The 15,000-nt window shown below is 36.5% G+C and overlaps 1 long non-coding RNA gene across 1 annotated transcript in view; it reads right to left on the reverse strand.

The window, feature by feature from the left end:
• The window catches only part of LOC136838769 (uncharacterized), a 454,612-nt gene that overhangs the window by 24,273 nt on the left and 415,339 nt on the right, over positions 1–15,000 (reverse strand). The window contains exon 3 of the long non-coding RNA XR_010853108.1: positions 2,590–2,649. This is a non-coding gene — a long non-coding RNA (uncharacterized lncRNA). The remainder of the gene's footprint in view (positions 1–2,589; positions 2,650–15,000) is intronic.

The following is a 15,000-nucleotide window of genomic DNA, read 5'->3' on the forward strand; positions in this document are numbered from 1 at the left end:
TATGTCACATACAGCTTTTTTGTCCTTGTAATTTGAAAGTTATAATCCGCCAACAGGGTTGCATCGCAACGCTTGGCTCACATCTACTAGTCTGTGAACTGCTCTTATCCTAACCGCCTACCCACCAGTCAACCCAAATGTAAATGGGTGCCAGCATTTGGTATAGTCTAGAAAAGGGGCACAGGGCCAGCAACCTCATCCTTTGGAGCCTGCTAAGAAACAGTGAGGATGTACCCTTCTGGCGCCACCTACTTTAGAGGAAAATGGGGTATGGCAAATAAAGACATACTTTTACGTATAGCTGTAAGTATGTCACCCCTGTATCACCTGATAGGGCTGCCACAATATACCTGTGAAAACCGCGGCATTCACAGGGAAATCAACCATCAAGTTAATTGCTGTCAATGAATCTGTCAATGGATTCATTCCTGTCACAGCCGTCAGTGGCCATGATAGCCGGCTCTCTCTCTCTCTCTCTCTCTAGGCCAATTCCCTGTCACTATCTCCCTCCCCCACCCACCCCCTCCCAAACCCTGCTCCTTGACACCCACGCCAATTTGTCAGATCCGGTGCATTGCCACCTGACAGAATGATTGCTGTTTTTAATAAGTGGCAAAACTAACGGATGTATCGTGGTGACTTTAACTGATATATGAACCTTTGTCGATGTTTCATGAGATGTCACAGTTTCAACCGTTTAGTTTAATTTTTTTCACTGTAATTTTCAATGAATGAAAGGCCCACTCAGCGATCATTCGTCACTGTCATTATTGTCGAAAGTGATAACCGATGGCGATAATCTATTGTCGAAAGTGATAATTTATAAAGTAACGCCAAAATCTCACCATTTCCTGTTGAGATTAATCTAACGATCTCAACAGACAATAATTCACAATTCCACTGGATAAACTTACAAAACTGGATTGAATTAGATACAGGGGATTTACGCTCCAAAGCGAAGCACTGGGGCAACTTCAGCCATCCAGCGCTAAAGAAAGTGACGAAAAGAGGGAGTTGGAGTGGTTGGACAGCATGATAGTGAGACCTTAAAAATAAATGAGATGAAGTACAAGGGTCTAGCGGTGAAGAAAAAGTTAAGTATACCTTAGTTTAACCAGACCACTGAGCTGACTAACAGCTCTCCTAGGGCTGACCCGAAGGATTAGGCTTATTTTACGTGGCTAAGAACCAATTGGTTACCTAGCAACGGGACCTACAGCTTATTGTGGAATCCGAACCACATTATACCGAGAAATGAATTTCTATCACCAGAAATAGGTTCCTCTAATCTTCATTGGCCGGCCGGAGATTCGAACGCGGGCCCTGCAGAGTGCTAGCCGAGAACGGTACCGACCAGTCCGACGAAGAAAGCCCCACAGTTGCACTAAGAAATAATCCTTAAGAAAGGCTGGATAGTAAGACTGAAGAAAGGAAGTGGGAATGGAGATAAAGTAAAAGGCTAAAAAAATGGATGCATCTAGGGGCCGAACGGGTGCTGCAAACGCCCTTTAGTAATGCCTCAGTGCACTGCACGTCCTTACAATAGAAGATATACTTTTAAAATTACTCAGGTATTTGGCACATTCCCGAATCTTTGGCTGTACTTTATTTTCCTTATGAAATTTACATCATGTATATGATCACCAAGTACAGCATTGTTACATTTTGTTCTCAGGGCAACTCAGTTGTCTGAACTGCCTTTCATTTCTATCAATCAATGTCTGATGCTGTCTAGCGAGTTCCTATGAATAATGAAGCAATTTCTTTAAATATCAAAATAGCTCCAGTTCTGGCCAATCTAAATAAGTTCGATACAAGTGAGACTAACCTTCGTAACATCAACCGAACGAAGGGTTAGAACTTTCAGTAGTGCAACGGAAAATCTTGAAAAAAGGTCCCGATCTTTTTCTTCTCAAAAATTAAAACTTTGGTTTTCTCTCCTTGATCCTGATTTCCCACCCCTGTAGCTTCCTTTTTCCTTGATCTATCCTTTCTGTATTTCCTATTTTTTTCTGTAATTTCTTTCAAATAAACACCATATTCTTTGGAAGTGTCAATTTCAAGTCAATGGCCCCTGTGGGCTTGTTCCTTATAAATAGGCTTCACCTCCTGAATAATAATAATAATAATAATAATAATAATAATAATAATAATAATAATAATAATAATAATAATAATAATATTAGAAACAGCGCACATAATGAGAAAAGTGATGGACTTCTAAGGAGGCTGGATGCAACGCGGAATTAAACACTATAAAAACCACCAAGTCGCATAGGGTGACTGTGATAGACCAATAATAATAATAATAATAATAATAATAATATTAGAAACAGCGCACATAGTGAGAAGAGTGATGGACTCCTAAGGAGGCAGGATGCAACCCGGAACCCCACACTATAAATACCTCCCAATTGAATAGGATGACTGAAAAAAAAAAAAAAATAATAATAATTTTCCCTAAGAGGCAACAGGCTATGTTGACCAATCCCATTCACTTAACAAATGTGCATTCCGCTGGTCAAATGGTTCTGCATTTCACACTAAAAGCCAACGGACAGTAAGACATATGTCAAATTTAACACTCACATAAAACTGGACGTATCGGAGGTGAAGGGTATCATTGTTTTCGATGAATGTAACGTGTGTCTGGGAAGAGAAGGAAAAACAATTAAATACACCGGGGAAGATAAGAGAAAAAAATTAAATAAACCTGGAAGAGAATTGAAAAATAATTAAATAAATCTGGAAAGAGAAAGGATAAATAATTAAATAAATCTGGGAAGAGAATTCAAAAATAATTAAGTAAATCTGGGAAGAGAATTCAAAAATAATTAAATAAATCTGGGAAGAGCAAGGAAAAATAATTAATCTGGGAAGAGAAAGCAAAAATAATAAAATAAATCTGGGAAGAGGAAGGACAATTAATTAAATAATTCTTGGTTGAGAAAGGAAAATAATTGAATAAATCTGGGGAGAGAAAGGAAAAACAACTACATAAATCTGGGAAGAGAAAGGAAAAATAACTAAATAAATCTGGGAAGAGAAAGGACAAAAAACTAAATAAATCTGGGAAGGGAAAGGAAAAATAACTAAATAAATCTGGGAAGAGAAAGGAAAAATAACTAAATAAATCTGGGAAGAGAAAAAAAAATGAATAAATCTGGGGAGAGACATGAAAACTAATTAAATCAATCTGGGAAGAGAACTGAAAACTAATTAAATAAATCTGGGAAGAGAAAGGAAAAATAATTAAATAAATCTGGGAAGAGAATTGAAAAATAATTAAACTAATTTGGGAAGAGAAACGAAAAGTAATTAAATAAATATAGGAAGAGAATGGAAAAATAAATAAATCGGGGAAAGAAAGGAATAATAATTAAATAAATCTGGGAAGAGAAAAGAAAATAATTAATAAATCTTGGGAGAGAAAGGAAAAATAATTAAATAAATCTGGAAAGAGAACTGAAAAATAATTAAATAAATCTGGGAAGAGAGTGAAAAATAACTAAATAAATCTGGGAAGTGAATGGAAAAATAATTAAATAAATCTGGGAAGAGAAAGAAAAAATAATGAAGCAAATCTCGGAAAAGAAAGGAAAATAAATAAATCTGGGGATAGAAAGGAAAATTAATTAAATAAATCTGGGAAGAGAAAGGAAAATGAATAAATCTGGGAAGAGAAGGGAAAATTAATAAATCTGGGGAGAGAAAGGAAAAATAATAAAATAAATCTGAGGAGAGAAAGGTAAAATTATTAAATAAATCTGGGGAGAGAAAGGAGGAATAATTAAATAAATCTGGGAAGGGAAAAGAAAAATAATTAACTATATATGGGAACAGAAAGGAAAATAAATAAATCAGAGGAGAGAATTGAAAAATAATAAAATAAATCTGGGAAGAGAAAGGAAAAATAATTAAATAAATCTGGGAAGAGAAGGAAAAACAATTAAATACATCTGAGAACGGAAAGGAAAAATAAATAAATCTGGGAAGAGAAAGGAAAATCGTTAAATAAATCTGGGAGAGAAAGGAAAAATAAATAAATAAATCAGGGAAGAGAAAGGAAAAATAATTAAATAAATCTGGGATGAGAAAGAAAACGTTACTGAATAAATCTGGGAAAAGAAAAGAAAAATAATCAAATATATCTGGGAAGAGAAAGGAAAAATACCTAAGTAAATCTGGGAAGAAAGGAAAATAAATAAATCTGGGGAGAGAAATAAATAAATCTGGGGAGAGAAAGGAAAAATAATTAAATAAATCTGGGAAGAGACAGGAAAAATAATTGAATTAACGAAGAAAATACAGGACTGACATTTATTCTACGTTCACCAACCAGCGCAAAAAAAAAATAAATAAATAAATAAACAACAGAAGGGAAAGAAAAGGAGATGAGAATAGAAAACAATCAGTTTAAATGAATAAACCACGAAAGACTGAAAAAATTTAAAAAAAGGGGATGTCGGCATTGTAAAATAAAACAAGAAAATGAAAAGCAACTAGCTGAAGGGTATGGAAAGGAAGCAGAAATGAAAACAGAAACAGACAAAAATGGAATGGTGAATGGAAAATCAACGGGACGTAAAAATATATCCAATTTAAAAATGAAAAAAAAAATCCTTTTCGATTCCAATTAAGATAATCAATTTACCAGAAGCCGATTCTTTCAACAAATGTCCAGCGGAATAAATACAAGCAAAAATAGATTCATTCTGTGAGGTTCGCATAAAGCTGCTTCTCTCTCTCTCTTTCTCTCTCTCTCTCTCTCTTTTTTCGTATACCAGGATTATTGAACTTAAATTACAATGTCAGTTCAATTTCAATTCGAATGTTTACCTTCTCTTCATAAATTGAATATGTGGGGAACCTGTGCTGCACTTATCTGAATTATAAACATTTATCTAATAATAATAATAATAATAATAATAATAATAATAATAATAATAATAATAATAATAATAATAATTATTATTATTATTATTATTATCTATTATTATTATTATTATTATTATTATTATTATTATTATTACCAGCAACAATAATAATAATGATTAAAATAATTTTTATTTTCATCAATAATAATAATAATAATAATAATAATAATAATAATAATAATAATAATTATTATTATTATTATTATTATTATTATTATTATTATTACTATTATTATTATTATTATTATTATTATTATTATTACCAGTAACAATAATAATAATGATTAAAATAATTATTATTATTTTCATCAATAATAATAATAATAATAATAATAATAATAATAATAATAATAATAATAATAATAATAGAAACAGTAGTAAACAATGTTCAGATATCATCGCAATACAAAACGCATCAATATGGTGTTCTGTGCAAATCTTTACACGCTATCGTTTTAAACAGCCCTGATGGTACGAAAAATCCCATCCACGCAGAAACAGCAATTTCCAGCACTCCATTTTCCCCTTCGCTGAATCTGACATCCTTAACTTAAAAACCCTTCTCCCCCTCTCCTTTTGATAGGATATCCATACCTCAATTGTATCCTATTGTATCCTACGGCGCCAAAGTCTAGAATTTTGACAACCCGGTAAAAGGTCTTCAGCAAAGGATGACAGGCGTTGTGATTTTATCTACAAACCGTATATCTCCTATCGAAGGATACAAGTGGCAGGTTCGACGCATCGGCCTAGTTCCCCTAATCAAGAGAGAAAAAGGAAATTTTAGCTGCTTTTTCTTGTCTTCACAATTAACATGTGATAAAAAACTAAGAGGCTTTATCGTGGTATGTATTTACAAGCAGTTATTGATTACATCTCTTGAGAAAGCAACTAATGACTACAATTTTTAATTCTAGATACATTTTGCTAAAACAATTTCAAAATAGAGAGGTTTGACGAACGTATTTCTCCTGACTGATACGATACAGTTAACTGCATTACACCATCGTTATTAATGTTATTAGGTTCTGCAACTACAAGAGCAAATGCTTTTCGTTGCTTCCGGGACAAGAATGATTTAATACATTACCTGTTTCATTATAACTTTATTCAGTGTAATGACTGCAAACATGGACTTCCCAAAAAATTTAATATTACTCTACTGTCGTCAGGTGATACTACATTGTTTCCACATATGTGAAATATCAATATTGGTTTAAAAAATGTCGGAGCTCTTGATGATATATAACAGACAATATTCCCGGAAATGTTTAAAGTGGAGGAGGACAGATTAGTTTTTGTCTTGAAGATATTAAGTTCTTCATTGGAGGGATGGGTAGAGCTCTCGGCTAGCACGCTGTTGGCCCAGCGTTCGACTCTCTGACCGGCCAATGAAGAATTAGAGGAATTGATTTCTGGTGATAGAAATTCATTTCTCGTCATAATGTGGTTCGGATTCCACAATAAGCTGTAGGTCCCGTTACTAGGTAACCAGTTGGTTGTTAGCCACGTAAAATAAATCTAATCCTTCGGGCCAGCCCTATAAGAGCTGTTAATCAGCTCAGTGGCCTGGTTAAAATAAGATATACTTAACTTAACTTGAAGATATTATTCAATGAGATATGGGTGACAGGGATAATACCATCAGATTGGAAGAATGGCGTGATCATTAAAGTTCCAAAGAAAGGAGATCTCAGTAGGTGTCGTAATTGGAGGGGAATCACTTTGTCACCTGTAGCCAGTGGTTGATGGTACTCTGAGGGATGAACAGGCCGGTTTTAGAGAGGAGCGGGGTTGCAGTGATCAGATCTTCATAGTTAGGCATTTAATGCAGCAAGCTAATGCAATGAAAACTCCGTTAAGTCTTTGTTTTGTAGATGTTGAAAAGGCCTTTGATAGTATTTTGAGACGGACTATGGTAAAAATCCTGAGGCATTATGGAATACCGGAAAAGTTTGTAAGGGTTATTATAAACATGCATTAGGCCGCATCTTGTAAAGTGGTGGCTGATGGTTGTTAGAGTGATCCATTTGAAGATAACCTGGTGTGATTCAGGGTGGCATTCTGTCTCCTCTGATGTTTGTATTGGTTGTGGATTACGGTACGAGAAGGGTTAAAAGAGAAACGGATGCAGGTATACTTTGGGGAGAAAATGGGAACCTTCTTGACTTAGATTATGCTGATGATATAGCTTTGATCTATAAGGGACCATAAAAGATGCAGAGTGTTTGACTGTTTAGTAAGTGAAGGTCGAAAGGTTGGTTTGGTCATTAATAGTGGAAAAACTGAAATCATGAATATGAATACTGAAAATGCACAGGATTGCCTAACTGAAGGCATGGTTGTAAAGCAAGTGGATAAATTTAAATATTTAGGTACTTAGACGAGGATGGTTCTCTGAGCACAGAACTTATGGAAAGATTACAAAGGCTCATCAGGCAATAGGAATGCTTAAAAATACTTGGAATAATGAGCAATTTTTCTGTGCATACAAAAATCTAAATTTATAAGGTAAGGGTTATGAGTATTTTGATTTATGGGCATGAGTCATGGTACAGTACAGTGACTCGGATAATAAATCCTAGGCATTTGAAAATGAGGTGCTCAGAAGAATATTGAGAATTGATTGGAAGGATAGGATATCAAATAGCAGAATTAGAGAACGGGGGTGCAGCTGGTCGATGAAAATGTTAGGTTCTCACACTGGAAGTGACTGGGCCATGTGTATAGAAGACAGGGAATAGTCCAAGATACACCAGGGTAGAAGAGGTAGAGGTAGGCCAAAGGGGATGTGGCTGAGGACAATGAGGCGGGAAGCAGGAGATGGGTGTTGGGGAGATCTTGAGGAGTTAGCCCAGGACAGATTGTGGTGGTGTGAGTTCATCGAGGCCCTATGCATCCCCGTGGGTGCCACAGGAAACTATATATATGTATATACATATATAAAGTCGCCCTGGGCCTCTGTAGGCTCATACGGCAGGCGCTGATCTCCTGTTTCTTAGGCCGACAGCCAGTGAAGGACAGGTCCAAATGCCTATGACACGTGTCCAGTGTGTCACTAGGTCCACTGTTTAACTCCCCAGCCTGAGGGCTGGTACATATTCTCCTACTGAAGCTCTTGGGTTTTTTTGGACTGTTTGGTTGACAGGCTGCCGGATTTATGTAGTGGCACAATCCAAGCCATCAGTGAGTGGCGGGATTGGAACCCCGGCCCTCTCGAGTGGCAGCCGAGAATTATACCACTGCGCCACCACAGAGGCTACATATATATATATATATATATATATATATATATATATATATATATAATACCAATAGTACCGAGGTCTATATCTTTTTTATTGCTTTTGAAAAGTGGCAAGTATTTACAAGTAATTCACAAATTCCGAACAAGGAGCCCTGACTTCCCGTGCCCTTTTCCAATTTGATATCCTTACTCCAGTCTGTTTTTTGAATGATTAAAATTTCATTCTTGTACTTAGCTACTTTATTGCAAAAACCTCCTCGTAATGTGAGTCTATACCTTCCAGCATTTTCATCATAGTTAGGCAAAGAAGTGGTCTTCATGAATAAAAGCTCATTCCTCCTTGAGAATTATCAGTTTTTCTTATCAGTTTTTCTTATAACAATTTATGTATATATATAAATATATAAAATATATATATATATATATATATATATATATATATATATATATATATATAACATACATAAATACAGACATACTTGCACGCACACACACATATATATATGTATATATATATATATATATATAAATGCATGTATGTACAGTATATGTACAGTACATACATTTATGTATATGTATCATATATATGTATGTATACATGTGTGTGTGTGTGCGTGTGTGTGTGTGTGTGTATTACTGACTAAAGTAGTGACATAAAACAGACACTCAAACGAAACCAAGAAACTTCGTCAGAAGTAAACCAACACAAGTCTCAACCACAACGCAACAACCGGGACATGAAGCACAAGTAAATTACTGGCAATTTCGGAATGGTGTGGGAGTTGGAGGGGGGGGTGTGACCATGATGCCTGGGAAGAGGGGGAGGGGAAAGGGGCCAGAGAGAGAGAGAGAGACAGAGAGAGAGGGAGACGTGCCTGCCTAGGTAAACTGTCACTCGTGCCATCAGCCATTAAGTTTATGACGAGCGACAATGGCCTTAAAGGCCCCTTGGCACAAGGTATTTAATTAGGACGGCGTACGGTAATGGAGCCATTACGGGGCCAGTAATTACCCTCGGCGGAAGTGGTAATGCACTTCCAGTGCATAGTCTCCGTTCACACGAGACCTTCTCCAACTAGACGTAAAGACGTTAAGTGCATTTGCCGAGAGGGGATGGATGGATGATGCTTGGCACAAAAATTTATATTTCAGAATGAAATGGAAACGGTGGCGAGAGAATGCACTGATGGAGCAGCGCAGGTAGAGGGACTTTTTTTTTTTTTTTTTTTTTTGAGAGAGAGAGCATTGATGGAGGACAGGAGATAGTTTTTAGCAGAGAGAGAGAGAGAGAGAGAGAGAGAGAGAGAGAGAGAGAGAGAGAGAGAGAGAGAGAGAGCATTGATGGAGGACAGGAGATAGTTTTTAGCAGAGAGAGAGAGAGAGAGAGAGAGAGAGAGAGAGAGAGAGAGAGAGAGAGAGAGAGAGAGAGAGAGAGAGAGAGAGAGAGCATTGATGGAGGACAGGAGATAGTTTTCTTCACAGAGAGAGAGAGAGAGAGAGAGAGAGAACATTGATGGAGGACAGGAGATGGTTTTTTTGAGCAGAGAGAGAGAGAGAGAGAGAGAGAGAGAGAGAGAGAGAGAGAGAGAGAGAGAGAGAGAAAACACTGATGGAGGACAGGAGATAGTTTTTTCACACACACAAACACAAAGAGAGAGAGAGAGAGAGAACATTGATGGAGTACAGGAGATAGTTTTTTCACAGAGAGAGAGAGAGAGAGAGGGACAGGAGCCCTTTGCAGAAGCGGACGAACACTACAGAACGAGATAATGTTGTAGAACACGAACAAACGAGCATGCACATTTGAAGTAAGAACAGACGAAAGCGAAATAGATAAATGTAAAATAAAAACGAATAACAAAAAGTGGTTAGAGGAAGGGTGGGAGGCTGCGGTTTGTATATTAATGCATGTCTAAGAGAAGGGTAAGATGGTGGTTTCCAAGGGGAGTAATTTAGAGGTCGGGGGAAATAATAGGAAGGAAAGAAGTATTGTTGTCGAAAGCTGATGGCAGGTAATGCATGTTCCAGTGGAAGAGGGAAATGACAGTGCAATCAATAGTTTTGAAGGATTTCATAGAACGGACAAAAAACAGATAAAGACCACTGTGCGAAATATCCTATTTTGAGGAAATTGGGAGAAGATTATCTAAAATAAACATATGGTGGCCCAAAGATACACATTTCATCAAGATTTGAAAGAGTGATGACAGAAATGGAGTTTAAAATCGAAATTTAAGAAGGAGGAAGACACGAACATTCAGATATCACAGGAAATGGGACGAAGGCTGTTATGAGGGGGGAAAAAAGAGACAAAATTCGTGTAAAAGTGCACCTTTTAGCTGGAAGAGGAAAACAAGAGTAAAAAAACGGTGTATATCCTGAGAGAAAAACAGAGCCAGATGTAAGCCTTTAAATTACGTGGTGCCTTGATAGCGCTAAACCGCATATTTATTAGTTAAAGGGGCGATTACCGCACAGAAGCTCCTATTTACGAGAAAAGGGGACGACGAAGGTATGAAAATGAATATTGCCTGAGAATAGGGAAAACGGTACCGAGGAAGAAGGTTAAGCGTTTTTCACGGTTAAAAGGGAAGAGGGGCTTTTCTTTTTTACGGGGAATATAAATGGCAGTAATGCCTGCGAGGTTGGGGTCAGCTGACGAAGAAGCAAGGTTAGAGGAAAATGAAAAGAACAAAGCAGAACGTGCATTTCCTGAAGGTGAAAGGGGATGACAGATCGGGAGAGGAAAGGAAACAGATTCGAAAAACGAAAGCAGGAAAAAGGGCGTCTTCGAAGGATGTGACAGATGACAACAATGAAACTCATGTTTCCCTTTTTTTTTTGGGTGAGGGAGGTTGAAGAGGAAAGATATACCCTAACACTAACGAATCATGTTTGTTAGTTTTTAAAGCCTTTTAAACTTTGCATCAATTTTTACAAGCATGAATCAACAGAGAAATGCCATGAATGAAGGCAAATAGCCTAAGGTTGCTGTGGTATACAGAAGACCATACAATACAAAACTGAGAAACATTACAGTACTGTTGAAGGCTATCAACTATTAGTAAATTACATGCACTGTAAGACGACGAAGTTCTTCGCCTTCTTACAGTGTATGTAATTTAATGTCAATTCTGTTTTAGTTTTTCATAATATTGTAATCTTGAGAGTATTAAGTCAATTATAAAAAAATAATTAATATAGAATTTTGCTTCATTTTTCCTGAAATTACTTTTTCTTTCTTTCTTAAATACAGTATATGTAAGCATACAGTATATATATATATATATATATATATATATATATATATATATATATATATATATATATATATATATGAAGAAGAAGTATATATGTAAAAGTCAAAATGGTGATAAATAAAAAAATCCCCATTTTAAGGGATATTTCGGCTTGGGTCTCTGGCAACACTGCGAAGAACTCTTAAGTGAAGGTACGTTTAAAGATAGTAGTTCTGTTGAAGAATTAAGTTTGCACTGGATATATTAACATAAACATGAATCACAATATGCGCCGAAGTTTCTTCGGCGTAATCGAGTTTTCTATACAGCGAATAACGCTGTATGAAACTCTCAGCCACTACCCATGAAACTCTCAGCCACGGCCCATGAAACTCAGCCGGCCGCGGTGGCCTGTGTTGTTGTGTTGCCAGATGCACGATCATGGCTGACTTTAACCTTTAATAAAATAAGAACTACTGAGGCTAGAGAGCTGCAATTTGGTATGTTTGATAACTGGAGGGTGGATGATCAACATATCAATTTGCAGCCCTCTAGCATCAGTAGTATTTAAGATCTGAGGGCGGACAGAAAAAGTGCGGACGGACAGACAAATAGCCATCTCAATAGTTTTCCTCTATAGGAAACTAAAATGAACAGGAGATATGACGTACTGGTTCAGTGACAGTAATAAAAAAAATGTTTTCAAAATCAGAATTATATAAAAGTATATGTAGGCAAACAGCATTTATATAACTCTGTTAGTTCAAGAGGGTCAGTGAGCTACCCACGAACCTGCTTGAGGCTTGAACCTTGTAGGGGGACAGGTTTCGAGGGTAATTCAACAGGTTTCGAGGGTAATTCAACAGATAAGGAGCTGAATGGTGTGATAACTTATCTTTTTTAGCAATCAAGGTCCGTTTCTGTTAATATATATATATGTTTGTATATAGCGAAGTTGAGGGTGGGTTCTATCAATCCAGCAAACAGCAATTTAGTGCGAGGAGAAGGACACTTCTTTATTCCTTTCTAGGTGCTTTATTTAGCTGCTGACGTTTCAAGACGTTCAGTCCCATTTTCAAAGCTATATAATAAAAGAAACATATATTAAAAAACAGACTCGGAATAACATAACATAAAATTATAACATAAAAGTATCAGTATGTTAAAAAGGAAGAGTGTTTATTTACCAAGTAGTGCTGAAGGCACAGACCGAGTGACAGTCCGGGTCAGGTTCAGCTTCGACGTGAACTCACTAAAATTGCTAGTTGTTGGTCGTTGGGAGTTCGGCCTATGATTTTAAAATCTTTGTAGTTAATATCGGCTTTGCATTTCTTTGCATGTTCACGTATGCAAGAGAATTCTGGGTTAGATAATTTAACACCCGTTCTGTAACTCACGCCTCGATGAGAATCCAATCTCACTTTTAACAACCTGCGGGTGGAGCCGACATATTTCCCCAGGTTACATCTGGGGCAATTAAATAGGTAAATGACTCCCGAGGTCATCAAAGGAAGAAGACTCTCTTTGTGTTTGAATAAGGACCTAATTGTCAATGGATTAGAAGGTATTAGCTTTAGGTCAATTGCTGGTAAAAAACTGTTTATTATCTGCCGTAATTCTCGATAGAAATTTTCATCATGGATGAGCGGGACGCTTGCGTATAGTCGTAATTTAGGTACGGTTGGTATTTCACATTTTGGATGGAAAATATTATTTAGAAATTTGTAGAGATGTTTATGAAACAGTTTGGATGGAAAGCAGTTGTCAATAAAGTACTGATGGAGGTAGAGGATTTCGTTATGGAAATTGTTCCAGTCGGATGTTATACTGAAAGCCCTGTGGAAGAGGGTAGATAAAGAATTCAGTTTAAAATTATAAAAACAATGACTATAAAAATTAGAACCCAGGCCAGTAAAAGTTTTCTTTCTAAAAACCGTAGTATTAAAATGATCATCGTGTCTAAAACCATTACATCTAGGAAAGGAAGTTTGTTTTCATTTTCGTACTCAGTCGTAAACTTAATATTTGTATGCATATTGTTAGCATATTCGAGAAATTTATCAGCTTGATCTTTATTTCTAAACAGCAAAAAGGTATCGTCGACATATCTACTATAGAAAAGAGGATGGTAAGCCAGTGGGCATTCATCCAGCATGCGCTCCACCAGGGAGCACATGAAAATGTTGGCGAAGGTAGGACCCAGAGGGCATCCCATCGCCATACCATCGACCTGAATGTAGGCTTTACCATTAAAAACAAAAGCTGTGTCCAGCACAGCAAGCTCCAGCAGTTTTTTAAAATCTGTGATATTAAAATTGTTAAAAATGGTATCTGGGTTGGTAAAAATCCGGCTCAGAATAATCTCAATTGTTTCTTCAACAGGTACGTTAGTAAAGAGTGATTCGACATCCATACTGACCATAAATAAATCTGAGTCCTGAGGTAAAATCCTTTCTTTAAAATTATCTGAATTCTTACAACTATAGGTGTTGGTGGTTAAGGGTGCTAAAAAGTGGGACAAGGAATTTAGCAAGCTTATAATTAGGAGTGTCATAGGATGTGAGGATGGGTCTCATTGGTACACCTTCTTTGTGAATTTTTGGTAGTCCATACATCACGCCATATGAAGCACCAGTACTATACAAAGAATCATAGGTATTTTCACTAATGATGTTCCGATCTTTCAAACACTTTAAAAACCGGTTTATGCGATCTTCAACTCTAAAAATAGCAGGATATTGAGGGTCACCGGTCTGTTTAAATTTTGTTTCGTCTTCTAAAATACTTTCCATTTTCTGTATATATTCGAGTTTATTTAGAATTACGGTACCTTTTCCCTTATCTGGTTTAGTTATTGTCAGTTCCTCATCTTTACCAAGTTCTTTGACAATGTTTAGGTCCCTTTTAGAGAAGAACGGGGTCCATCTGGTAGTTAGGTTATTATAGGTTTTCTGGGCTAACCCTTGTATTTGAGTGCGAAATTTAGGCACATCAGTATCGAGGCGGAGATTACGTAGTCTGTTAAATAATGATTCTAGAGAGCCAAAAAACTGATTATATGAAGGTTTAAAACATGGAAGGCCAAAGTCCAAACCTAGTGAGAGTAGGAATTCCTCTCTTCTTGATAGTTTATAGCACCCTTAACCACCAACACCTATAGTTGTAAGAATTCAGATAATTTTAAAGAAAGGACTTTACCTCAGGACTCAGATTTATTTATGGTCAGTATGGATGTCGAATCACTCTTTACTAACGTACCTGTTGAAGAAACAATTGAGATTATTCTGAGCCGGATTTTTACCAACCCAGATACCATTTTTAACAATTTTAATATCACAGATTTTAAAAAACTGCTGGAGCTTGTTTTTAATGGTAAAGCCTACATTCAGGTCGATGGTATGGCGATGGGATGCCCTCTGGGTCCTACCTTCGCCAACATTTTCATGTGCTCCCTGGAGGAGCGCATGCTGGATGAATGCCCACTGGCTTACCATCCTCTTTTCTATAGTAGATATGTCGACGATACCTTTTTGCTGTTTAGAAATAAAGATCAAGCTGATAAATTTCTCGAATATGC

This window comes from Macrobrachium rosenbergii, chromosome 5, assembly GCF_040412425.1.
Source record: "Macrobrachium rosenbergii isolate ZJJX-2024 chromosome 5, ASM4041242v1, whole genome shotgun sequence".
Taxonomy (NCBI): domain Eukaryota; kingdom Metazoa; phylum Arthropoda; class Malacostraca; order Decapoda; family Palaemonidae; genus Macrobrachium; species Macrobrachium rosenbergii.